Genomic DNA, 15884 nt, shown 5'->3' on the forward strand with positions numbered 1-15884 from the left:
TTATTCCTTGGGGATTTTTCTTCTTGGTGTGTACACCAAGAAGAAAAATCCATATAATTTACAATTACACACTGTTGGTGTGTAATTTGTAAATTATAATATTGAAGTAAAAGTTGATAGGCATTTTTCTTAAGTAACTAAACAAGTGGAATTTTGTTTTTTTTGCATACATATGTACATACACTTATGTACTTATATATTTAGGTTGGCACTATGATCGATTCTTAAAATTTGGTTAAAGTAATTATGAATGTTTTTATATCTATTTAAGAATCTTTATTATTTTTTTAAAGTTATAAATGTTTTATTAAATTATGTTTAATCTAATTTCTAGCAGTTTTCATCAAATACCCAAGAAATTAAAACGTTAATTTTGAATTTAATAAGGTTTGACTACCAACATATTAGTATTCAATTAGAATTATCTCTTGATCTGGAAGAATTTAAATTATTTGCTGTTTAAAATTAAAGATACTGATTAAACTGCTCCAGACTATAATTTTGATTGAAGAATTTGAAAATCAAAACACTTTCTTGAATGTTGATGTTAAACTAAAACGAGGTATTTTAACAATGATGGAGAGTTTACAAAATGGGTTATGATTTTATTATTTATAATCTAATCTGTTAGAGGGTTTGTCAGGTTAATATTGTTTTTTGATGAATCAAAAGGTTAACATGTTGTATTTGTAAGTTAATTACAAGAAAATCAAATTAAGTATTTGTGATTTTATAATTTAGTTTTATATATTAAATTATTAAAAAAAAATGCTAATTGAAAATTTTTACATACAGATATAATATCTTTAAAAAATATATATGTACATATTTTACTTTAAATATATGTTGGTATGTATGCTTTGTTATGTATATATGTATATTATGTATGTAGGAAAAGAAATCTAGTTTAACAAATAATAATTATATTTTTCGTAAGCTTGACAGTAGGATTAAATATTAGAATGAAAACAATTTTTGCTTTTTCTAGATATCTGGGGGATATTTTTATCATTTTCTATTTTTATTATTTATAAATTATGATTTTATATTCAATATCGCTTTAGGAAATATAAACAAAAATAATGGTCTGTTCTTTTGTAATATTTTAGTAGGTAAAGATATTTTACAAGGCATATTGTACATATGCATGTATATGTATGTATAAATATTATAACAACATTTGTTATGCAACATTTTCATAAATATAACTAGTTTCTTTACATATTAACCAAGTCGAGAGCTTTAATAAATTTATAATATTTTGTAAATTTGAGTACTTACAATTTTTTTTTTGCAATATTATAAAAAATTTATCAATTTAAAAATTATTGGGAAACAAGAGCGCGGTCAAGAATATTGGAAATAAATTAATTCAGATTGGGGAGCTTAAAATTTATGATTAACAATTAAATAACGCATCCATTTTTTTTTTATGTAGCGTGTGTAAAAAAATTAGACTTCAAAATTCTATAGAATTAAGCAATACGCACAATCTCAAATGCAACACAATGGTATTCGGTATATATTAATTAGGTGAATTAAAATGGATGTCGGTTTGTCAGGGGCTGAATTTTAATATTATTTTTTTCTCGTCTTCAAAATTAATAATGATCTATTGCCACAGAATTTAAAGAGATGTCTGAATTATGTTGAGGAAGCAATCGAATACAATTTAAGGCCCTCAAAAACGTTTTGATTCACACTATCTAATAATCTGTTTTACAAAACGTGTTCAGCTGTTTAATAATCTACTTTATTATCTATTAATTTAGAATTAACTCAAATGAACTTATTAAATTTAATATTATAATGAATTAAAAATGAATTATTTATGAATTTTGAACCTACAGAATTTAAAATATTATTCATACTAATAAATATTATTAACAAAAAAAAAAAATTTATGTAGAAGAATTTTTATAAGAGAACGTCTATGTAAAGAAAAAGCACGTGCAAAATTTTTTACTCTTTTTTTTATCAGTTTACAAAAATTATTTTATAACATACCTAGGTATATATATGTGTGTATGTTAGTATATGTCCGTAATATAAAATTAAGATTTACGCCACATGATGCGCTTGATTCGATATTCAGCAATTTTCATAATAAAAACAGCAAAAACATCTGTAAAATTATTATAAACAAAGGCAAAAAAAATTAATGGGTTTTACATATAAAGGGTAACAGTTAAAACTACAAATTTTTATCAATAACAACAAAAAAAACAACAACAACAATTATGTTAACGGAAATAGAACATAGAAATATGTAAATAAACTTTACAGTTATGTAAATTTTTTCTACAGTCTTTTTAATATTTTTCGTTCTTTTTTTTTCAATATTATAGTTTTAAATATTAATTTGTATGTGTGTGTGTGTATTTGTATATGCACGTGTGTTAGTCAAAATTTTGATCCTTTTTTCATTTATATTTTTATAGTTTTAATATACCGTCGTTTTCGTATCCGACATTATTATTATAAATATTATGTTGAGAAAGCATAATTAAAAAAAAGAAAAAACAAAAAAAAAAAATAACAAAAAAAATGTTCCCTTTTTTTTAAATGCATTTAGTAAGATTTAGTGCGTCGCGGTCTTTCGACCTATTAACACGATCTTACGGTCTTAAAAAAGAAAGAATTATATTAGGCGGAATGTAAAAAAATATTTTATGTAAAAGAGACCAATTTAATATTTTTTTTTTTGGGTGAAAAACCGTTGCATATTTAAAAGAAATTTTTTTTGATTAATAACGGTTTTTCTTTTATTTTATCGCGGTACTTTTATATTTCGTTCATCTTTATTTGTTCCAAGTATTGCATAAAAAGGAAAAATATATAAAAAAATTTGAAATATGAATTTGCATATGGCATATACGGCGGCGTGCGTGTGTGTGTGGATAAAATTCGTTATAAAAAAATAACCGTAATTTGTACTTTAAATTTATTGTTTTTTATATAAAAAAAAAAAAAACAATAATAACCATTAAATTTTTTCGCCATTTATTTTAAAAAATTTGTGTTTTTTTTTATTTTTTTTTGTGGTTTCAAACTAACTCTTAATTTTTTTTTATTTTATCCTGTGTGTTATCCTTGTTTACTAATTTTTATTGAGTTTTATAAGTTTTTACTTAACTTTTGCCTTTGATGTTTAATTTTTTGTTTTTTTCTCGACTATTTTTATTGAAACAAAAAAATTACATAAAATATTTGTGTTGTAAAATTGTTACAAAACTTAGTTAATTTTTTTTTTATTTGGAAAACTTTTTCAATGAAATGTTATGAAATATTTAATGCCTGATGAATAACCGTTTTATGGTTATGTAATAATATAGTTTATTCAAATGGACAAATTTTTTATACTTGATTTCTGAGTGTATTTGATATTGCAAAATGTGAATTTAAAATTTAAAAAGATTAAATAAATTATAAATAAAATTTTTTGTTATAAATTAAATTAAAATAAAGTTGATAATTTTTTAGAAATTCTGAAAAATTTTAAAGTGTTTTAAAATATTCATAATGTTTGTAGTTGTTTTTGAGAATTTTGACTACTGGTTTTCTAGTTTTTTATTTGAATTTGCAATTAAAAATTAATATTAAAATAAATATTAAAAAAATAATTAAAGTTTTCAATTAAAATAAATATGTAGTTTGCTTGAATTTCTCGGAGACTGGATATTCAAAAAGGATTCTGTAATGGAAATTGTTTAATTATTATTTACCTATAAAAATACTTGTAATATTTGCAAAAAAAAAAATATTTTTTTTTGATTTATTAATGTTAAAGATCAGTAACTGCGTCGGTAAAATATATAGCTAGAAATAAAAATATTAGTAATTGGAAATTGAATACAAAAATTTTATTTGGAAATTAATTTAAATTTTTGCAAAATTTAAATACGTAAAATTTAATTAAAATTAAAAAAAATATATAAAATATTAATTACTTACAAAAATCATTTTTAAAAATTTTATTTAAATTTCATATTAAATTTCATTAAAAAAATATCCAATTTGTGTGTAAGATTGCAAAGAACTAACAAAATTTCAAATTACTCTGTTTTTTGGAATAATATAGGCTATTTAATTTTTTGAGTTGAAGTAATTTCTTAACTTCTTTAAGAAAATTCCTTTTTTTTTCTCAAAAAAATTAAGAAGATTTTTCAAAATTCACTTATAACTTAGATCTGAATATAAAGCATGTTCGATAAGTTTTAATTGAAAAATCTTCAAATGTTGCCCTGCTCGATTAATCTTTACTACAAAATTTATTGGGCGTTCAAAAATCATAGAATTTTTTAAGTACTAAAGCAATTTTAAAGCTTTTCTTTCAAATTACTGCAAAAATATTTTAAGTTTTAAGAAAATATCATTGAAAAATGTATGATATTGAAAATATGAAAAGTAAATTTATAGAAAATGATGGAAAAAACAAGATTTTTAAGATTTAAGTGCGAATTTTAAACGCATATTATCTGAATTATCGAGAATTTGTGAATTTTTCAAGTAAAACATTTTGAATATGGTGAAAAACTTTGAATCTGAATTTTTATCAATCTTTTATTCCTTAGTTTTGGGCTTCTGATAAATCTTGTTAAATCATTAGAATTACTTTTTTAGAATTTATTTTCAGACACCTTTTGCATTAAATGTTCTATATCGAACCAAATTCATTTCAATAAAATTATAAATTATTAACTAGTCTAGGTAATTGAATTTTGTCGAAGCTCTATATTAATTTTAACAATAATTTTCTTTTTTTAAGTTTAAGACAAATGAAAAGTCTTTTAATAAATGAAATATTTTCCAATTTCACACTCTTTATATAATTTTAAGAGATAGGCTGCTAAAGTAACTTAACTATACATATAATATTTGCAAGCTGGTGTTCCTCAACAATGTTTCAGATAATTGCATTTAATTGGATTATATGCTGATGAGTTCGACTTTATGGAACGGTAAACAATCTCGGTTTGAATAAAATAAAATCGAAATTGCATTAAAATTGCATTATAGTTTTCTATAAAATTTATTTCAAAAATTCTGACTAAAGAGTACCTACATATTGTGTAATTACGATTCTCGGATTGTATTAGCAAACTTTTTCAATTTATAGCGCTTGTAGCATATTAAGACAAAGACTCAAGTTCTTTAGATTTTGTTTTTGCAATTTAGATACAGTTTTTGTCTTTCGGGGTGATGAGAACCCTTGTTTTTCTCCAAAATTTCATAAAATTATATAAGTACTCATAAAATATTGTATTATATATGTATGTATATAAGACGTTTTCTATTTCTTAAAATTTTCTTTTATTCTTGTAATTTGGCCAAATCAACCACACTTATTTCTTATCCTTTTGTAATTTCATGTCTTAATGTATACTTTACAAAAAAATTCATTTATGTAAACTTAAAATATTTTTTTACAAGTTCTATTTTATTATAAAACAAGAAGAATAAGAAACAGACCGCAATTGTTATTGAAGAATATACGACGAGTCTTCTATCTCTTTCTCTCTACAGAAAGCACTTTTTACTCGATAATTATTTTCTATTGTTTGTTTTAGTTTTTCGCTTGTTTCTAGATTTCTACCTATTTTTAATGAAAAACATTTTGTTGTAAATTTTAAGAAAATCATTGTAATTATTATTTTTTAAGAGAAAAATTTTTTATAACAACGGGAAATGGTTAAAAGTGGGCAATAGAGTGTATCTGGCACTGTTATGTTTAACATGAAAAAACAATTAAAAGTAAATCGTAATTGAATTTTATTGTTAAATTATTGGAATTCGGTTGATAGGAACTAGTTTTTCGATTAAGATTTTGGTAAAAGTTTATAAAATAAAAATTGAGCTTGAAACTTTTTATTGTGGTTTTAATAGATCAATCCTCGGTACGTGTATGGCATAGAAAAAATATTATACTTACATTAATACGTTACACTGATAAGTGTCATGAATTACAACGTACTATAACATTTTGTAACGATTATTCCTTGGTTTCGAGGATTCAACTTTAAAGAATCATTATATGCAATTACTAGTGTATGATTTTGTGTGATAAATTGCCTTGTATAACAAATTAAACCTTGTATTGCCTTGTATAACAAATTGGTAGAAGGTGTTCTGACATCGGAATTTTAATAGCATCGTATCGGTTAAAGGGGTTAAATTTTTCGAAATTGAAGGAGGAAAGAACTAAACAAGCTTAAATTAGGGTGGCCTATAAAAAATAGTTTTATTAACTTTTAGCAAATTTGCTGTTGGTTTGCTTGCTGAAATTTAAAAATTTTATTTCTTTCAATTACAATTGGCCAAAAAATGTTTTGTTAAGAAAAATACAAATAACCGCTGATTGTATTCCGTTTTTAAAGTTTCGTTTTAATGACATTTTGTTAAAATGATATCGAATATTTTTGATTGTCGAGAAATGGTGTGCATAGAAACATAATTTCGGGGCCTTTGTAATAATTTCTTCTTGCAAAAATTTTTATTACTATAATTGCATTTTTTGTTTTGTGTTTTCTTACTGAAACATAAAATGTTTCATTTGTTGAAATGTTTCTATTGTTTTGTAAAAATGTCTCTATTGTTTCAAAAACAAAAATCTAAAAGAAAAAAATAGTTTCTCCTTTTAGTTCCTTAATAGTGAAATATTTACATTCAATTTGTTTTGCATTATGTTCATTTAAGTAACTTGCATTTGTAGACAATATCTGTCAAATTGTTGTTAAGTATATAAATATTTGCATATTTTTAATTGTTATTTACATATGTACATTATGTGCCATCTATACGAATCTAAAAAATTTTAAAGTTTCTAAAAATTTCATAAAAATTATCATTAGATATTTATAAAATTATCAAAGAAAGCTAAAAAAAGACAATATGGACAAAATTTAGAATTTTTCTAAAGTTCGAATGCTTATGTTTCAGAAAGTAAATAAAAAAAAAAAAAAAGTAATACGTTTATTTTAAGCCCTTTACTAATCCTCTCAAAAACTGCTTGTTTGAAGTTTTTATTTCTTTTGGAACGGAAGTAGTAAGCGAAAAAACTTGTTAGTTCACATGCGCGACATATGTTCTGTGGTCTCATTCACGAAGAACTTTCGGACTTCGATTCCACCGAGACAAGGCTGGCTGAACGAGGGCGCGTTTAGGGGTGGATCTGTCAATTTTTATACGGATGGGTTCAAGCTATCTACGGTGGCCTGGGGGCAATGTGATATATGCCGGCCACGTCAATATTTTCACTAACAGCCAGGCTGCGGTAGGAGCTTTGGAGATTGAAATCTTCACATCCAGAACGATTTTGAACTGTAGGTCGATTCAGTTCAATATAAACTTGGTTTGGGTTCCCGGACACAATGAGGTTCCGGGGAACTGTAAAGCGGGCAAGCTTGCGAGTTATGGCACAGCCCTTGGGAATCTAAGATCTCCGGAAAAGGAGAAGCTGAGCATAAACCTAAGCACCTACAAAACAGTGGAGCTGTGGAACGTGTTAATCTTATATATGGGCGAATGTAACAACGTTTAACGCGACAAGGAAGTTGTGGCCAAACCTAGATTTGCGTCGAACAAAGGAACTGATTTTACATTTTTAAAGTTTTGGAGAGTCCTAGCTTTAGGTTTATAAACCAAAATTTTTTTTTAATTTTCTTTACTGTTTAATAGTATTAGAAATTCATAAGTTTAATATTTAAGAACGAGGAAATGTAGAGTTTTAATGATTGCTTTATGGTACGGATATGAATTAATTGACAGATATGAACTCACAAAATTAACCACTTCGAAATCAGGAAACCGGAAGAGTTTTATGAATATGTTCAACTGGGGAATGAAACTTTTATATAATAGCAGATGAAAAGAGTGTAAACATATACAAAACTTTTTTTTTATGCAAAACAAATAATAAAAGTTTAAGTATCTAAATCAATGAAATCTTGAGAATGCATACTTATAATATTGAATTAAAGTTTAGTTGAAAAGCTTCAAAAAGTTTTCGAAGATGAAATTTTATACACATATACCGTTATTTAATTTAAACATTTATAAAATTTCCATTTTGAGCTGAAATATTGAAAACCGATAAATTTTTTTTATACACGAGTTTATTTCTCAAAATGAAAATTTTATATTAATATTGGGAAAACTTTCAAGTTTCCTTCAAATAAAAACTTATTCACGTTTCTATATACTAGCACAAATATTTACTTAAATTTATATTTTTGCCGACCGTTTTGCATAAAATAAATGAGGCATTGTAATCGGACCGAATTCTTATCTCTAGTTTACAATGGAAAGTACTTTTTAGGAAGGTAAAGATTTTCAGCAAGATGCAAGCCTTTATATGCTATTTTATGAATCAATTTCCCCCAATCGGATTTTGGAAGCTTTGTACATAAGCTCTATTTGTGAGTTTACAATAATAGCCCAACTTTCGGGGGTGTTTTTGATTTTAGGCCAACCTTTGGGTGTGTTTTTAGTTTTCGGTCTCATCTAATAAAAATATTTGCATAGGCAGATTTTCTTGATTTGAATATTTGTGTATGTAACCTTCTTTTATTAGATGAGCGGAATTAATAGAGGACGAAGTCGTGCTCCAATAACTAAACTAGGGGGTGACATAAATTTTATATCTCAGTTCAATTTTGTTAATTTTGTTTTAAATTTTAAACGAGCTTTCATAAAACATTTCGTGCTCATTCCAATTGGAGTTTTATTTTTTCGTTACTAGTTAGGTGCTGCTGCTACACACCACATTTTTATTTACATTTGAAGTTGTAATTTAGAAAATAAGGATCAAAACAAAAAAAACAGACGAAAATTTTTTATGAAAATTGAGTACCTAAGCTCTATAAGTTTAATATGATGCTAAAATATTGCCTTCTTATTTTCTTTTATTGTTTTTTCGTCAAAATTTTGTAATTTAAATATTTCGTATTTTATTTTTTAAGGACTCTTTCGCGATATGAAATTTATTTATGTGTTATTTATACCGTATAAATGAACAAACATCATTTTAATTACACACATACATATACGTATTTACTTATACATACATGCATATATGTGTAATATTAAAATATTCTCTACTTACATAATTATTCTCAAAGTTTCTCCAAACATATCTGCTTACATGAATTTTTAGTTAGATTTTTAAAAATACAAGAATACTGACAATATTTACTAAAATATTCTTATAAAAATTTTTAAATTTCTTAAAAAAATTTTTAATATCAAGAAAATGTTAAATATTTTTTGAATATTTTTAACTACATTTAGGTGTTACTCAATGTAATTTTTGAAATATATTGGATTTAACTGCATGTATGTGTGTATGGAATCACTAATTAAAAATTTTTTTTTGAAAAGTTTATTTGTTGTTATTCAGAAATATGCTAACTAGAATTTAATTAAGATATGGTGAGTTGGGATATTAGCACCTTAGTCTTAAGTGGGCCTCTTACTCGCACCAAAGATGTTGTGCCAGGCGAACCATTGAGAGATATACAGAACCAAAACGCTGCTCTACATAATAAATAATTTAATCTCAGGGTATTTAATACTTTTAAGTTTGCGATGGTCTTCTATTCAAAATCAACAAATTTCTTTCAAAAGTTTAAAATCTCAGATTTTAAATTTTATTCAAAAAGAGCACTTTAAATTTTAATATACAAAGTAAATATGTGCTTACGTTTTTGCTACCAACAACAGTAGTACTCCTACTACAACAACTCAAGTTGCTACTGCAACTAAAGTGTACATATAAAATTTAAAAATATCTTAATGTTGCTCTTAAAAAATTTAAATTTAAAAATATTTTTGTCTTAATTGTGTCTTAGTTTTGCCCTTTTTTTTTGTTATCCGGTCTAAATTAGGCAAAAATGTTGGTACATGTAAGGAAAATCAATATTATATTTGTGAAATGTTTATTTTTTGTCAAATGGAAAATAAAATGCAAGTCAAGGATTATATCGCTTATATAATTTGCACACGCTTTAGTATATGTACATATACAATGTATCTTTTATTTAAGAAAACGAAAATCTGATGTGATCAGCACATAGCCGACCACAAGGGTGTATTGTCTTCCTTAACGAAAATTTTGGACAAGATTTCATAATCTCTAACTACTATGTCCTTTAAGCATTTCTTCGAATTTTAAGGACGCTAATATGGTTTTACTTAACATACCTATAGAACAATGTAAATTTAGCTCTTAGTGAAAATTTTTGTAATTTGAATATTTTCTTAAAAGTGACCGAAGATGTAAAATCGGGCTGTAAAGAGGTACAGTTCCCGAGGCCTGACTTATTAGAAAAGTTGATCAATCCCTGAAATAGGAAAAATAAAAATATATATATAAAATTTCATTAAAAGTCTTTTCAGCCGAACTTGAGATACACGCGTGCAAAAACACACTGGCAGCCCGACAGACAAATTGACCGATAGGTCAACATCAATCTAAAAATGGTTTTTTTTTTGGCTTCCCCACAATGAAGAAGTGCGTTACTACCAAAAACTCGACATTCGAAATTTGGTGCTATCACATAACCTCCCTTATTTCATGAAATGCAAAAATAACGTGAAAAGCAACAAAGCACAGCAAAGTTTTTTTTTGTTACGTTAACAATTTTAAGGTTAATCATCCCTTAAAATCCTTATCACAAAAAAAATGAAGATTGACATTTTTTTTCAGAAATTTTGTAGACAAAAATAGAATTTTTTTTAATATTTTATATTTTTTTACTTTAAAAAATAAGCAAAAAAAATAGTTCGCAAAACTCATAAAAACATTTCGCACACATACCCTCTACTTATCTAAACACATAATTATGCTTTGGAATAATAGGATGTTTAAATAGATGTGTGCAATTAGAGAATCTTATACCAAGTATGAACGTTTCCTATAATTGGGAAATTTTCCTATTAAATTAAAATGTTTTTTTATGTGTCGTACGTGTGTTAGTAGCAAATGATCGATTAGAACGCAAACTATACATAATAACAATTTTTTAAATTTAATTTACAATAATGTGTAGTTTTTGTACATAATAATGTATATATAAAAAAAATTTATATAATGCGTGTAATTATATAGCTTGTGAGCACAAAATTTGTCATCAAGAGTAGAATACAAAAATATTTAACCGAAAATGTGCACATAGTGTTTTAAGTTGAATTAGAAACAAATCTCAGAATTTGAGGGAACAATATTTGGTCAGTTAGTTAACGGAAAACTTGAATAAATTTTGGAAAATAATAATTAGTTTTATACTAAAACCATAATCAGTTGCGTTGGAAATATATATTGGAATTCATGACTAACGTCAGTTTCATGCAGTTGATGAACTATAACTTGTTTACATCCTGGAAACTTTTCAGATCTAAACCACGCGGAAGACAATGAGAACATTTTTGAGATTTTATTGTTTTAAGCAAAAAAACTTTAGTAAATTAGTTAGTTACAGAAGAGACGCTACTACCCAACACTAAGCCACTGGAAGGCTCATCGGGTTCTTTCCACGATACACTATTCGCTTCGCTAAATCCATTCAAGTTCCTTGAAAAAGCTCTCCACATCACCCACACCATTTTTTCTAATAAACAACGTCACGTCAAAATACCAACCGCAATACTCGCCAACTCTATGTCTGCTGATCTCTCGTTCTTGCATCGTTCTTCTTTAACCACAAGGGCCTTGTCATTGCAGAAGTTCGCCCGTCATTCAAATAAAAGTTCCGCCTCTAGTACTGTCTAGCCCATTGCCGCAATGTCGGCCGTTCGCCCCCTCTGGCGAAAACTGTGGCATGTATAAATAAACATAAGTTTTAAATTAACTTGTGTACAAATTTCTTTACAAGTGCATGTTACAAGTTTAATTATTTAAATTACGAGCTTTAAATCAAACATTTAATTTTTTTTATCTATTTTCGAAATAAATTTTGATTTCTTCTTAACTACTTACATACAATGAACAAGAAAAAAATTATGTTAGAAAAATGAGAGTGTCATTACTTTTTTTATTCGTTCACCTTACAAATTACACTTAATATGAAAAAGAGGTAAAAAAAAAATTTTCTTTGGTGACTTAAGGGTGAATTTTCAATTTGCCCTTAGTAAATTTTAACTGTTTCTTTTGAAAATTTTTTTGCGATAATATTTTATATTTATGTATATCATTTTATTTTGAATAGGAAAGATCTGACATTTACATATAATTTTTCAAGGATCATTAAACTTCAATAAAAGTAGGAAAAGATTTTCTTTTACTATATTATAGCTAGCTAGCACAATTCTAAAGGAATTTTTTTTTTTATTTTTACTATTATTTTCATGTATTCATTCATATTTTGCAGGATAAAAGGAAAAAAAGTGCATAACATTTTCTTTACACGTAAATCTGTTAATAATACTGTGTATGTGTAAAATATAAATTGTTGTTTGTGTAATTATGTATATGTGCTTTATCTATACTTGTATGTTTGTTTATTATTCTATCATGTATGTGAAATATTTATTCGCTATAAAATTGTCCTTGCTGTTAGCATTCTTTCTAGCATCGGAGGAGAGTAAAAATAATTTTGTTTCTGGTTTTAAGAATATTGTAAAATTTCTAATAAACAAAATTTCAATTGGTTGCATTTGTACATTATGTAAAGATGAATGTATGTACGTTGCTGGTACATACCTATTTATCTTATATAAGCAAAGAAAATAAATTTTTATTTTAGTAAATTTATTTTAAATTATATAAAATCTTGAGGATTTTTAACGATTTTCCAAATAAGTTTAAATTAAGAATTTAATTTTAAAAAAATTCTATGATAGAATCATAAAAAAGTCATTTTAAATGCTTGTGTGTCATTTTACACAATTATGAAAGCACAAATTAATTAAGATTTTTTCATGTTTTTGATGTTATACTCGTATTTAAATATAAGTAGAAAACTACTTAATTAAATTGAAAACAAAATAATTCATTTATGGCATTAAACAGAGGCAGCTAAAACTTGTTTTCTTTCTGTATGTACCAAAATGAAATTTTTGACAACTCTCTAATTGAGTAGTACCATACTAAGGGAATAGTACTATAAATTCAAATTAAATTCATAATATTTTGTTAAAGTGTGATATTTATAGAAAATTCAAGAATAAGAGTTAAAAATATCATAATATTAAATTTTGTTGGTAAAGGTGTTTTAAAAAAAAACATCTTACAAATTTTGTTAATCCTTTTGTAATTAATTTTCAAAGTAAGTTCTGCTATTTAGAATTTAATTAAAAAACTTTCACATTTGGTAATATCATAATGTATTTATGGAAGTATGTGCCGTATACAAATATTTTTGGTAAAATTGTGTAGAAAAATTATTGTGCTTATTAATTTCACTCGAACCGTTATTTATCAGTTCGTAGACAAATAAATTTTATATAGCAAAAGAACTTTGTTTCTTAGAAGAAAACTTAATACACTCTTTTTTTTCGTATTTGTATCATTGTATGTTATTGAAGTCCTCTTCCTCATCAATTGTTTTTGAAATTCTGTTTTGATATTTTGTTTCATAAAAAACGGTTTGTCATTTTCGACTTCACATTTACATTGTTTCATATATTCAGAAATTGTTTATAGACTTAGACTTAACATGTACTTTTATTACTTACATTAGATTAGGTTAGGTTGATGCAAAACTCCGAAGGGTATAGTTATTAAAAGAGACGTTTATGTCCGTTTTTTTCCCGCTAGATAACTTCCTTCTTCTCCATTGGAAGCAGGCAAGCAAGAGTTCCTCAGAAATCAGTTAAGGTTTTCAGTTTTTACATTTGCTAACTCCGTAGCCCGCTGAAAAAGGTAAGACGTCCGCCCATATCCTCTCTACGAAGGAATATCGAATCCCTTGTGCGACGTATGTCTAACTTTGACCACAACTTCCTTATCGCGCTGCACATTGTTCCATGCCATCTGGGGATGCCCATTCCACCGTTGTGTTGCACAGTAGCAGCTTGTGGGTGGCCCAAGTTCTCGGGGATCTACAATCTAGGACCGTTTTGGACGTGAAAGTCCCAGACTCCTGTGAAAATGTATACATTAAGTTTATTCGAATTTTTAACTTTCTATATTGATACTCGTATATAAAAAAAAAGCCAACAATACACAAATTTTTAAATGCATGCACTAGTCTACCACTTTTATGTCAATGATAACTAATAAAAAATTATATAGTTTAGTATAGATATAGTCTGTAATAATTATGCATACAACATGAATATATGTACGTACATACATATATAGGTATAAACAATAACTTATTGTAGATTGCAGTTTGTCTATGCAATGAAAATGTAAGTATGATTTTTCTATATCTATCAGAACATAATTATAATTTTAATACATAATAATATTGTAATATTAAAAGCGTACGTGCTCAAGTCTTCAATCAGTACAACATTTTGTATTTAAGGCTCTTTCTTTCCTCACAATCATAAAAAAATCGTTAAAACATTCGACATGTCTGTCTAATCCAATGAAATTTGTGTCTGAACTTATACATATAATGCACATATTATATTATATTGTTAAAATATGTGATTTATTTAGACAAATCCATGCATATATATATGTATGTACAAGCGTATATTTGGGGTAAGTGTCACATTAAAAAATTTCAAATATTATGTGGTGGTGTCATAATAATTGGAGTGATGTTAAAGTGATATTGCCTATTTTATGTCCAATATCTATATATACATATATATACATACTCACAATGAATATCCTTTCAATAAATGTCCTACATTTTACCACACTACGTCATACACATTTACTTAAACTTTCATTTTCAGTTTCAGATGTAGAAGCATAAAATCAAAGGTAATGATATAAAAATTCCAAGCAAGAATGAAAACAACAACAAGAAGAAAAAAAAGGAAATATATGACCATTCTCTACTAGATCACATCAAAGAATTTTTCGGTTTTGTTGTCTGTGAGTAGACTGAAAATCACGAAATTATCATCAAGAGAGCATTAGGCAGTTTTTTTTTTAGCTTATTTTAGAGTTTAGAAAGCCACTTACTCATTTTTTTTGTTATTTTTCTTCATTATTGTTTTTATGATAATTGAAATATTTTGTGGCCATTGGAAGTATATTTATTGGAAAATTTATTAGTTATATTGACTTGGACATTTACCATCAAAATATGGTCATCAAAAAAAGGCATAGAGAGTATATTTAGGAGGAGGACTATTTTTTCATCCTTAATGAAAATAATACGTTCGAATAGATTATGAATGTCCATTTGAAGAACTTTTATAAGTCGATTATACTTTTATATTTGATTTATGACGCACTCTTAACAGTTAATCTGTGAAAAAAAATTATTGATTTTCAACGATGACTTTTTTTTTATTAATGAAGCTTAAAAATTCCTTGTGCTTTTATGTACATACATAATGTGTATTAATTTCATATTTATGAGGAATATTAAAATGGATTAAGTGATTATATAATAAAATTTTAATTAGCTATATTCTTTAATAAAATTTCGAGATGAAGAGATTTTTTTTATAAGTATTTTATTATTAAGCCTATGACGAAATCTAGGAAAATTGAATTGAATGAATTCTTTACTCTGCCAATATACTGGCATGAAGGCAGTAATCAAAGATTCCACTTAATCAAATATGATATGGGAATAAGTTTTACCTTTAAATTGATCTTTTAAGGTAAAATAACGCGCTGAAACTGTTCTTCGGGTTTTATCAAAAAGTTTCTTATATTTTAGAAAGTGCCGAATTCCGAATGTAGAAATCCATGTCTACATTCGGAACGGCAAGAAAAAAAGTGCCTAAAATACGTCCTTAGGAAATCGGGAAGG

General features: G+C 26.0%; 1 protein-coding gene across 2 annotated transcripts in view; it reads left to right on the top strand.

The window, feature by feature from the left end:
* The first annotated feature begins 2603 nt into the window (after nucleotides 1-2603).
* Nucleotides 2604-15884, top strand: part of LOC129614814 (gamma-aminobutyric acid receptor alpha-like) — a 59281-nt gene continuing 46000 nt past the window's right edge. For both annotated transcript variants that reach the window (XM_055529710.1, XM_055529711.1), the window contains exon 1: nucleotides 2604-2926. The gene's annotated coding sequence lies outside the window, so the exon portion shown is untranslated. The remainder of the gene's footprint in view (nucleotides 2927-15884) is intronic.

This window comes from Condylostylus longicornis, unplaced genomic scaffold (genome assembly GCF_029603195.1).
Source record: "Condylostylus longicornis isolate FDR11 unplaced genomic scaffold, ASM2960319v2 ptg000119l, whole genome shotgun sequence".
NCBI classification, from domain to species: domain Eukaryota; kingdom Metazoa; phylum Arthropoda; class Insecta; order Diptera; family Dolichopodidae; genus Condylostylus; species Condylostylus longicornis.